General features: G+C 43.8%; 2 pseudogenes; one reads left to right on the top strand and one right to left on the bottom strand.

The window, feature by feature from the left end:
• Positions 1–6,313: 6,313 nt before the first annotated feature.
• Positions 6,314–9,383, bottom strand: LOC110741617 (annotated as a pseudogene).
• Positions 9,384–9,422: 39 nt separating this feature from the next.
• LOC100997313 lies at positions 9,423–10,915 on the top strand (annotated as a pseudogene).
• The last annotated feature ends 1,412 nt before the right edge of the window (positions 10,916–12,327 follow it).

Here is a 12,327-nt window from a genome sequence, read left to right as displayed (position 1 = left end):
TAGTTGCCCATGCCACTGCCACAGCAAGAGAGAGAGGGAAAAAATGGACATTTCTCCCTTCCAGCTCTGAGACCCAGGGACTCACTTTCTGAGTTCCTTGATCTACACAGACAGGGCTTCTCTGGGAGTTTTAGCTGTCCACACTGCACTACCACAGCTCACTGCGTGCCTATCCTCAGATCACACACACACACACACACATACACACACGGAAACTCACTCCCATGTGGGCCCCTTTCTCCAAGTTTGACTCTGCATTTGTTTACTTTTCAGAGTGCACAGGTAGTTGCTTTTTGTATTTATTCCAGAGTGTTTAGTTATAACCAGCAATAGAAAGAAGCTATAGTGGACTACTCCATCTTGACTGCCACTGGACTCTTAAAATGTTAATACTTCTTTTTTTTTTTTCTTTTTTTTGAGACAGGGTCTCACTCTTTTCCCCAGGCTGCAATGCAGTGGCACTGTCACTGCAGCCTCAATCTCCCAGGCTCAAGTGATCCTCTAGCCTCAGCCTCCTGAGTAGCTGAGACTACAGGTGCACACTACTGCATCCACTAATTTATTTTTATTTTTGGTTTACTATTTTTTTTTTTTTTGAGACGGAGTTTTGCTCTTGTTGCCCAGGTTGGAGTGCAATGCTGCGATCTCGGCTCACTGCAACATCCGCCTCCTGGGTTCAAGTGATTCTCCTGCCTCAGCCTCCTGAGTAGCTGGGATTACAGGCCCCTGCCACCATGCCTGGCTAATTTTTTGTATTTTTAGTACAGACGGGGTTTCACCATGTTGGCCAGGCTGGTCTAGAACTCCTGACCTCAAGTGATCCACCAGCCTCGGCCTCCCAGAGTGCTGGGATTACAGGCGTGAGCCACTGTGCCTGGCCCACTAATTTATTTTTTATAGAGATGGGGTCTTGCTTTGTTGCCCAGGCTGCTCTTGAACTCCTGGCCTCAAGCTATCCACTCATCTTGGCCTCCCAAAATGTTAGGATTACAAGTGTGAGCCACCATATTCAGCTTATTTCTTAAATGAGTCATTAAATGTATGTCTCTTTCACTATACTGAATGTCAGCAGGAACAATTCTGATTTTGTTTATTTTATTTTGTTGTGTTGTATTGTATTGTATTGTATTGTATTATGGTGTCTCACTCTGTAGCCTTGGCTGGAGTGCAGTGGCGTGTTCTCAGCTCACTGCAATCTCCACCTCCTTGGTTCAAGTGATTCTCCTGCCTCAGCCTCCCAAGTAGCTGGGATTACAGGTGTGTGCCACCAAGCCCAGCTAATTTTTGTATTTTTTGTAGAGACGAGGTTTCTCCATGTTGGCCAGGCTGGTCTCAAACTCCTGGCCTCAAGTGATCTGCCCTCCTCAGCCTCCCAAAGTGCTGGGATTACAGGCATGAGCCATTGCGCCTGGCCTATTTTATTTTACTTTTTAAACTTTTTTATTTTATTTTATTTTGTATTGTATTGTATTGTATTGTATTTTTTTGAGACAGAGTCTTGCTCTGTCACCCAGGCTGGAGTGCAATGGTATGAGCTCAGCTCACTGCAACCTCCGCCTCCCAGTTTTAAGCAATTCTCCTGCCTCAGCCTCCCTAGTGGCTGGGATTACAGGCACCTACCATCATGTCCTGCAAATTTTTGTATTTTTGTAGAAACGTGGTTCCACCATGTTGGCCAGGCTGGTCTTGAACTCCTGACCTCAGGTGATCCTCCTGCCTGGCCCTCCCAAAGTGCTGGGATTACAGGCGTGAGCCACCGAGCCCAGCTTTATTTTTATTTTTATTATTTTTTTTTAATTAATTAATTTATTTATTTTGAGATGGAGTCTGGCTCTGTCGACCGGGCTGGAGTGCAGTGGCCGGATCTCAGCGCACTGCAAGCTCCGCCTCCCAGGTTTACGCCATTCTCCTGCCTCAGCCTCCCGAGTAGCTGGGACTACAGGCGCCCGCCACCTCGCCAGGCTAGTTTTTTGTATTTTTTAGTAGAGACGGGGTTTCACCGTGTTAGCCAGGATGGTCTCGATCTCCTGACCTCGCGATCCGCCCGTCTCGGCCTCCCAAAGTGCTAGGATTACAGGCTTGAGCCACCGCGCCCGGCTATTTTTATTTTTATATTTTTGAAACGGAGTCTCACTTTGTCACCCAGGCTGGAGTGCAGTGGCATGATTTTGGCTCACTGCAACCTCTGCCTCCTGGGTTCAAGCGATTTTCCTGTCTCAGCTTCCCAAGTAGCTGGAATTACGGGCATGTGCCACCACTCCTGGCTAAGTTTTGTATTTTTAGTAGTGATGGGGTTTTGCTATATTGGTCAGACTGGTCTCAACTCCTAATGTCAGGTGATCTGCCCGCCTCAGTCTCCCAAAGTGCTAGGATTACAGGCATGAGCCACTGCGCCTGGCCTGGCTTTGTTTATTACTGTATCTAATGCCTAATATAGTTCTTGGCATATACTAAGTGGCCAATAAATATTTATGGAATAAACGAATGAATGGACACTTTTCAAACCTCATCCTGCTTGACATTTTTGCAGCATTCTACACTATAGGTTGTTGTTTAGGAAAGAATCTTTCTTTCCTAAGCTTACAGCTTCAGATATTGCTGTGAAAATGGGGACACCTACATAGTCGCCCACATAGGCACAAGTACAAACTTAGAGAATAATAAATGCTCAGTCACCATTTCCTCATCCGAGAAGAGAGTGGATACAGTCATCCCTCAGTATCTCTAGGGAATTGGTTCCAGGACCCCATGTGGACACCAAAATCCATGGATGCTCAGGTCCCTTATATACAATGATGCAGTATTTGCATATAATCTATGCACATCTATATGCTTTAAATCATCTTAGATTTCTTAAAATATTTAATACAATGCAATTGCTATATAAATAGTAATTATACTATTATTACTTAGGGAATAATAAGGGAAAAAAGTCTATACATGTTTAGTTCAGACACAACCATCCTTTTTTTCGCCACCCAAATTTTTTTTTTTTTTTTTTTTTTTTTTTTTGAGGTGGATTCTCACTCTGTCACATAGGCTGGAGTGCAGTGGCACAATCTCGGCTCTCTACAACCTCTGCCTCCTGGATTCAAGTGATTCTCCTGCCTCAGCCTCCCGAGTAGCTGCGATTACAGGTGTGTGCCACCATGCCCAGCTAATTTTTGTATTTTTAGTAGAGACTGGGTTTCACTATATTGGCCAGGCTGGTCTCAAACTCCTGACCTCAAGTGATCCGCTCACCTCAGCCTCCCAAAGTGAGTCACCATGCCAGGCCTGCCCCTAAATATTTTTAGTCCTTGGTTGGCTGAATCTACAGATGCAGAAACCACAGATGTGAAACCCATGGATACAAAGGGCTATTTGTGGCGCAGTGCGGTGGCTTATACCTGTAATCTCAGCACTTTGGGATGACATTCCACCATTGTGATTTGTTTCTACCCCACCCTAACTGATCAATGTACTTTGTAATCTCCCCTACCCTTAAGAAGCTTCTTTGTAATTCTCCCCACCCTTGAGAATGTACTTTGTGAGATCCACCCCCTGCCCCCAAAACATTGCTCTTAACTCCACCGCCTATCCCAAAACCTGTAAGAACTAATGATAATCCCACCCCCCATGCTGACTCTCTTTTTGGACTCAGCCCGCCTGCACCCAGGTGAAATAAACAGCCATGTTGCTCACACAAAGCCTGTTTGGTGGTCTCTTCACATGAACATGTGAAACAACATATGCATCACTGCACTCCAGCCTGGGCGACAAAAGCGAAAACTCCATCTCAAAAAAAAAAAAAAAAATGTTATTTTCTCCCCTCATGGAAGTTAGAACGAAACTAGGAATATAACACAAGTATGCCAAACCATTTAAACCAAATGAGAACTGGGGGAAAAAAGCCAAACTAATGAAGGCCATTTTTAATAAAAATAATACCATTTTATTATCCGCTAAATGAAAAATTAACACTCCAGGCCGGGCGCGGTGGCTCACACCTGTAATCCCAGCACTTTGGGAGGCCAAGACAGGTGGATTTAGGAGGTCAGGAGTTCAAAACCAGGCTGGCCAACATGATGTAACCCCGTCTACCAAAAACACAAAAATTAGCTGGGCAGAGTGCCAGGCGCCTGTAATCCCAGCTGCTTGGGAGGCTGAGACAGGAGAATCACTTCGATCCGGGAGGCAGAGGTTGCAGTGAGCAGAGATCATGCCACTGCACTCCAGCCTGGGCAACAGAGCGAGACTCCATCTCAAAGAAAAAAAGAAAAGAAAAGAAAAATTAACACTCCGAGTTACTCCTCAAATGTTTCAGGAATGCATACCTGAGCCATCAGCTGTTTCATGTAAGGATGAAAGAGGAAGGAAACAGAAATTTGTGTTAAAAGGAAGCAAGCTGGGGCCAGATGTAAAGAAAATAAGGGACACACCTGGGCAGGAAGAGAGGAAGAAACATTCTCTGAGGAAAGAGAGACTGGTACAAAGAAAAAGAGAAAGTAAAATTTTCCTATCTGGGTGAAGAATATTAAGAAAATTGGCCACATGCTGTGGCTCCCGCCTGTAATCCTAGAACTTTGGGAGGCCAAGGCAGGAGGATCACGTGAGCCCAGGAGTTTGAGACCAGCCTGGGCAACACAGGGAGACCCTGAGCTACAAAAATCAAAAATTAGCCAGGCATGGTGGTGCATGCCTGTGGTGCCAGCTACTTTGGAGGCTGAGGTGGGAGGATCATTTGAGCCCTGGAGGTTGAGTCTGCAGTGAGCCATGATCATGCCACTGCACTCCAGCCTGGGCAACAGAGTGAGATCCTGTCTCAAAATAATAATAATAGTAATGAAAGTTTAAAATAATATTAAGAAAATAATATTCAAAATTTGGAAATGAGCAGAAGAGATGACTGAGTCTTTTCCATGGAATGCAGGATGTTGTTTAGACCCTCTGGGAATTATCTGATTATGTAGGTGTGTGCATCGTAATTTGATTTTCTTTTTTTTTTTTGAGACGGAGTCTCGCTCTGTCACCCAGGCTGAAGTGTAGCGGTGCGACTGTAGCTCACTGCAACCTCCGCCTCCCCAGTTCAAGTGATCCTCCTGCTTCAGCTTCCCAAGTAGCTGGGATTACAGGCGTGCACCACCACGCCCAGCTAATTTTTGTATTTTTAGTAGAGACGGGAGTTTAACCATGTTGGCCAGGGTGGTCTCAAACTCCTGAGATCCTTTGGCCTTGGGCTCCCAAAGTGCTGGGATTACAGATGTGAGTCATTGCACCTGGCCTGACTTATTTTCTGTTTATATTTGCATAAGAGACAAGTTTTTAACTTAAGAAAATTTTATCTTAATGATTTGTGTAGGAATATAATGATTAGCTAAGAAGCAGGTAAAAAGAGGACCTAGACTTTGGATTCAATAATAATAGGCAACAGGAGAATGACAAAGGAGAGCCACTGTGAAGTTAACAAATAGCCCACTGGTGTTTTGGCTTTTTTTTTTTTTTTTTTTTTGAGACAGAGTCTTGCTCTGTCACCCAGGCTGAAGTGCAGTGGCACGACCTCGGCTCACTGCAACCTTCACCTCCCTGGTTCAAATAATTCTCCTGCCTCAGCCTCTTGAGTAACTGGGATTACAGGTGCCTGCCACCGTACCTGGCTAATTTGGGGGGTTTTTTTTGTTTTTTTTTTTAGTAGAGATGGGGTTCAACATGTTAAGCTATTTTCACTTCTGTGGATCAGTTAAGCTATTTTCACTTCTGTGGATCTTCAGTTGCTTCAGGCCCTCTGGATGTATATGTGCAGGTCACTGGGGATATGATGACTTAGCTTGGGCTCAGAGGCCTGACACTGGAAAATAAAGACCCATTTTCAGTACATTGTTTTGAATATATCCACATTTGATCCTAAAGTAGTGTACTTTATTTTTTTAAAATTGTCATTATTATTTTTTTAAAAAGACATTTATGGCTGGGTGTGGTGGCTCACACCTGTAATCCCAGCACTTTGGGAGGCCGAGGCAGGTGGATCACCAGGTTAGGAGTTCGAGACCAGCCTGGCCAGTATAGTGAAACCCCGTCTCTACTAAAAATACAAAAATTGGCTGGGCATGGTGGTGTGCCCCTGTAGTCCCAGCTACTTGGTAGGCTGAGGCAGAAGAATCGCTTGAACCCAGGAGGTGGAGGTTGCAGTGAGCCGAGATTGCGCCACTGCACTCCAGCCTGGGTGACAGAGCAAGATTCTATCTCAAAAAAAAAAAAAAAGACATTTAGCATCACGATCAGACTATTACATTTAGCGATGAACAGCATGGGTGCAAAAAAAAAAAAAAAAAAACAAACTACATTAGAACCCTTTGTTGGAATGCTTTACACTTTCCACAGAAGAGAAACTAATAACCTGTTATACAGTTAGTCACAAATACAGTCCTTGAGTTTTTTGCCCATACACATGAGTATTTTTCTAAAACATGTCTTCTTTGTAGCAGTTATGCCCTGCCACCACTGTGCTTGGCTGAGTTCACAAATCTGTTGTAACCTGTAGCTTCCCTGTCACTTCTCTGGCTCTCTTCTCCTGCTAAGCTTTGTTTCCTAATTAAAATCTTCTGCCACTGCCATAGCTACTTCTGCTACTGGAACCTCCATAGCCACCTTAGTTTCATGGTTTGTCAAAGTATTGGCCTCCACCACCATTGGGGCCAGAGCTTCTGCCTCCAAAGTTTCCTCCCTTCATCGGTCCCAAATTTGAAGACTGATTGTTTTAATTGCCAAAATAATTGTAGCTTCCAACACCTCCAAAATTGCTTCCATCATTACCAATCCATTATAGCCATTCCCACTGCCACCATATCCACCACCACCAGAGCTGCCACCAAAGCCACCATGGTCACTGAAGTTTCCTCCACGACCAAAGTTGTCATTCCCTCTGAAACCACTTTCACAACCACCACCAAAGTTTTCAGAACAACTTTGACCTCTTTGACTGAATGAAGCACTAGCCATCTCTTGCTTTGACAGGGCTTTCCTAACTTCACAATTGTGGCCATTCATAGCATGGTATTTCTGAATGACAATCTAATCCACGGAGTCATGGTTATCAAAGGTTACAGGGGCAAAGCCCCTTTTCTGGCCACTGCCTCAGTCAGTCATGATTTCAGTCACTTTAATTTTTTCGTACTGTTCAAAATAATCTCTTGGCCGGGCGTAGTGGCTCATGCCTGTAATCTCAGCACTTTGGGAGGCTGAGGCGGGTGGATCATGAGGTCAAGAGATCGAGACCATCCTGGCCAACATGGTGAAACCCTGTCTCTAATAAAAATACAAAAATTAGCTGGATGTGGTGGTATGTGCCTGTAGTCCCAGCTACTTGGGATACTGAGGCAGGAGAATCGCTTGAACCCAGGAGGCAGAGGTTGCAGTGAGCCAAGATCGCAGCACTGCACTCCAGCCTGGCAACAGAGCAAGACTCCATCTGAAAAAAAAAAAGAATCTCTTAGGTGATGTTCTTCAATGTCTTTAGTGCCACCAACAAATATCTTTTTCACAGTTAAGGGGGCACCTGGTCTTTGAGAATCTTCTCTTGAGACAGCTCTCTTTGTTTCCACAACTCTTCCATCCACCTTGTGTGGCCTTTCATTCATGGCTGCATTCACCTCCTCCACAGTGGCATATGTGACAAACCCACAGCCCTTGGAGCACTTGGTGTTTGGATGTCTCATGACCACACAGTCCGTGAGCATTCTCATTGCTCAAAATGGTTCTCAGGCTCTCATCAGTTGTTTCAAAGCTCACCCCCAATGAAGAGCTCTGAAGTTGTTCCGGGCTCTTTAGGAGACTCTGACTTGCCACATGATGGCAAGCAGAAAGAGAGACTTTAACCCATGCTTCCCGCAGTGTCCACAGGCAGAAAGCTATTTTTTTTTTGAGACAGAGTCTCTGTTGCCCAGAGGGGCTGGAGAGCAGTGGCGCGATCTTTGGCTCACTGCAAGCCCGGGCCCCGGTTCACGCCTATTCTCCTGCCTCAGCCTCCTGAGTAGCTGGTAACATAGGCGCCGGCACCCTGCCCCGAGTTAATTTTTTTGTGTGTGTGTGTATATATATATATATATATATATGTATTTTTTTTAGTAGAGATGGGGTTTCACTGTGTTGGGGCCAGGATGGTCTCAATCTCCTGAACTCTCTGATCCGCCTGCCTTGGCCTCCCAAAGCTGGGATTACAGATGTGAGCCACCATGCCTGGCTGCAGAAAGCTATTTTTAAATTTTTTTGAGATGGAGTCTCACTCTGTTGTCCAGGCTGGAGTGCAGTGGCGCCATCTCAACTCACTGCAACCTCTGCCTCCTGGGTTCAAGCGATTCTCCTGCCTCAGCCTCCCTTGTAGCTGGGACTACAGGCATGTGCCACCACGCCCAGCTAATTTTTGTATTTTTAGTAGAGATGATGTTTCACCATATTGGCCAGCCTGGTCTCGAACTCCTGACCTCAGGTGATTCACCTGCCTCAGCCTCCCGAAGTGCTGGAATTATAGGCGTGAGCCACTGCATCCAACCAGTAATGTACTTTAGATTGACAAATTGTTTGGAATCTTAAAATCAGTCATTAAATCTAGAGAGTTTTGTCATAGATCAAAGAGGGTTCCAAAACAAATTAGTCACCCCTTTACTTGTAGAAGAAGTTTATAATAAACTTTAGATGTACCTTATGTCCAAAGGAAGCACTTGGTGTTTTATACAATGTAGTATCAAAACACGGATAAGGGGCCAGGCACGGTGGCTCACGCCTGTAATCCCAGCACTTTGGGAGGCCGAGACGGGTGGATCAGGAGGTCAGGAGATCGAGACCATCCTGGCTAACACAGTGAAACCCCATCTCTACTAAAAATACAAAAAAATTAGCCGGGCGCGGTGGCAGGTTGCAGTGAGGCAAGGTTGTGCCACCTCATTCCATCCTGGGCGACAGAGGGAGAATCTGTCTAAAAAAGAGAGAGAAAAGAAAAGAAACTTCCAATTTTCCAATTTGTTTAGATCCAGGAATAGACCAATTTGAAAAATCTTAAATAATATTAACTACTCAGGCCATAGTATTCTTCATAAAATGGCTGTAAGAGGCAGCAATACTAAGAGAAACATGAATTTATGAACGTAAGTCCTGCTTTTTCCCCCTCAGTTTGATTTAAATTTAATATCCTCCCACAATGGAAGATGATTTACAATAAAGAGATAAACTGGAAAGAATAAGAAAATGGAAACAAGATGTCATTTCTTTTTACTACCCAACAGATTTGCCATATGTTTTAAAATGATGTTTGGCCATCTACAGTAAATTAAACAAAATGCTTTTTAAAATAATGTAACACTTTAAACTATTTTTACTACCAAACTCTCCCTCTCTTGTGAAATATCCATCTTACTAAGCAAAGGTTTATTGAAGCTCCACTTACATCTATGTTGTTTTTAGCTCATTTCCTTTTTAAAAAAGCAATTGGTGAGTTTATTTCCCAGTTTAGCTGTTATAATGAAATATAAAAGGCATTTCTGTTTTGGCCTCTAGTATAGCATTATCGAAAGCTACGAAACTCACAGCAAAATATAGGACAGTGTAAAATTAGAAACTGCTGGTGTTTCTTTAGCAGCAGTTGCTGCCCTTGCAGTTGTTTTCCCCTCTTGCCACCAGCACAAATCTGAAAGTCACCTCTGTGTACCAGACAACAAACCCCAAGTGTGTTTTTTAAATAACAGCTTTATTATTCACATAGCATAGACTTCACCCTTTTAAAGTACACAATTTGGTGGGTTTTAGTATATTCACAGAGTTGTGTAATATTTACCATTGTCCATTTAGAACATTTTCTTCTCTACAAAAAAAAAAAAAGACTCAAAAACTCCATACCCGTTAGCATTCATTCCCCCTTCCTTCATTCCCCCAGGACCTGGCAATCACTAATCTACATTCTGTCTCCGTGGACTTGCCTATTGCAGACATTTCATATAAATGGAATCATAATTATGTGGCCTTTGTGACTGGCTTCTTCTTCTTCTTTCTTCCTTTTCTTCTTCCTGTTTTTTTTTTTTTTTTTTTTTTTTAGAGACAGGGTCTCGCTATGTTGCCCAGGCTAGTTTCAAACTCCTGGGCTCGAGGTGCCGTTCGGCGCCCGGCCCTCCTGTTCCGCTGCCGCTGCCGCTGCCGCCGCCGCCCAAGTGCGTGGTACTTGGCAGAGGTGCTGGGCCTGCATTCTCTCCTTCCTCCCCGCCTCCGGCTGCCGGTAGGACCTTCCTCTCGCAGCCGCTGGGAGCCCTGTCTTCGCCAAGGCCAATCACGACGCCCTGAAAAGAAGGAGGTGATGGAATTAAACCACCCCCAATCATTGGAAGATTTGGAACCCCACTGAAAATTGGTATTGGTGGATTGCTAAATGTTGGGAAATCTACTTTCTTCGATGTATTAACCAGTAGTCAGGCTTCAGCAGAAAACTTCCCTTTCGGCACCATTGCTTCTAATGAGAGCAGAGTACCTGTGCCAGATGAAAGGTTTGACTTTCTTTGCCAGTACCACAAACCAGCAAGCAAAATTCCTGCCTTTCTAAATGTAGTGGATATTGCTGGCCTTGTGAAAGGAGCTCACAATGCGCAGGGCTTGGGGAAAGCTTTTTTTTTTTTTCTTTTTTAATCCCATATTAATGCCTGTGATGGCATCTTTCATCTAACATGTGCTTTTGAAGATGGTGATATCATGCATGTTGAAGGAAGTGTAGATCCTATTGGAGATATAGAAATAATACATGAAGAGCTTCAGCTTAAAGAGGAGGAAATGATTGGTAAACTAGACAAACTAGAAAAGGTGTCTGTGAGAGGAGGAGATAAAAAAGTAAAATCTTTGGGAGGCCGAGGTGGATCACAAGGTCAGGAGTTCGAGACCAGCCTGGTCAATATGGTGAAACCCCGTCTCTACCAAAAATACAAAAATTAGCCGGGCATAGTGGCGCATGCCTGTAATCCCAGCTACTCAGGAGGCTGAGGCAGGAGAATTGCTTGAACCCAGGAGGTGGAGGTTGCAGTGAGCCGAGATTGCACCACTGCCCTCCAGCCTGGGCAACAGAGCAAGACTCTGTCGAAAGAAAGAAAGAGAGAGAGAGACAAGGAGGGAGCAAAGAAGGAAGGAAGGAAGGAAGGAAAAGAAAGAGGGAGGGAGGGAGGAAGGAAGGAAGGAAATTAAAGAGTAGGTGGACAAGTATGACCCAGGTGCGTTTGTCACTCCTTTTAGTGGGGCCTTGGCAAGAATTGAGTGCTGAGGAGAGACAGAAGTAACTGGAATCGAACACGACACAAAGTGCTTTGCCAAAGATCATTAAGGCTGGGTTTGCAGCATTCCAACTAGAATACATTTTCACTGCAGGCCCAGATGAAGTGCATGCATGGACCATCAGGAAAGGGACTAAGGATCCTCAGACTGCAGGAAATATTCACACAGATTTTGAAAAGGGATTCATTGTGGCCGAAGTAATGAAATACGAAGATTTTAAATGGGGAGGTTCTGAAAATGCAGTCAAGGCTGCTGGAAAGTACAGATGACAAAGCAGAAATTATATTGTTGAAGATGGAGATATGATCTTCTTCAAATTTAACACACCTCAACAACCGAAGAAGAAAGATAATGCATGTTTTACAGTACTCCAAACGTCTACACTTAATAAAACATTTGAGGAAAAAACAAAAACAAAAACAAAAAACTCCTGGGCTCAAGCAATCCTCCTGCCTCAGCCTCCCAAAGTGCTGGGATTACAGGCATGAGCCACCATGCCCGGCCAGCTTTTTTCACTTAGCTTAATGCTTTCAAGGTTTATTCCTGTTGCAGAACGTATCAGTACTTCATTCCTTTTTATGGTCAAATAATATTCCGTCGTATGGATATACTATATTTTGTTTAATCATTCACCAGATGATGGACATTTAGGTTGTTCTTGTGTTGTTAAGAACAATGCTGTTACTAACATTTATGTACAAGTTTTTATGTGGATATATGTTTTTATTTTTCATGATTATATGTACAAGGAATGAAGTTGCTGGGTCATATGATAACCTTTTGAGGAACTATCAGACTATTTTCCAAAGTGACTGCACCATTTAGCATTCCCACTTGCAGTGCATAAGAGTGCCGATTTCTCCACATTCTAACACTTGCTATCTATCTTTTTGATTATAGCCTTTCTAGCGGGAATGATTTTGATTTGCATTTCTCTGGTGGCTCGTGACATTGAGAATCTTTTCATGTGCTCATTGTCCATTTGCATACCTTCTTTTGAAAAATGTCTTTTCAGATGCTTTTTTTTTAAATTATGGGTTTTATCTTAAT

Source organism: Papio anubis, chromosome 17, assembly GCF_008728515.1.
Source record: "Papio anubis isolate 15944 chromosome 17, Panubis1.0, whole genome shotgun sequence".
NCBI classification, from domain to species: Eukaryota; Metazoa; Chordata; class Mammalia; order Primates; family Cercopithecidae; genus Papio; species Papio anubis.
The sequence above is the reverse complement of the archived record's forward strand: the minus strand, read 5'-3'. Positions and strand labels throughout refer to the sequence as shown.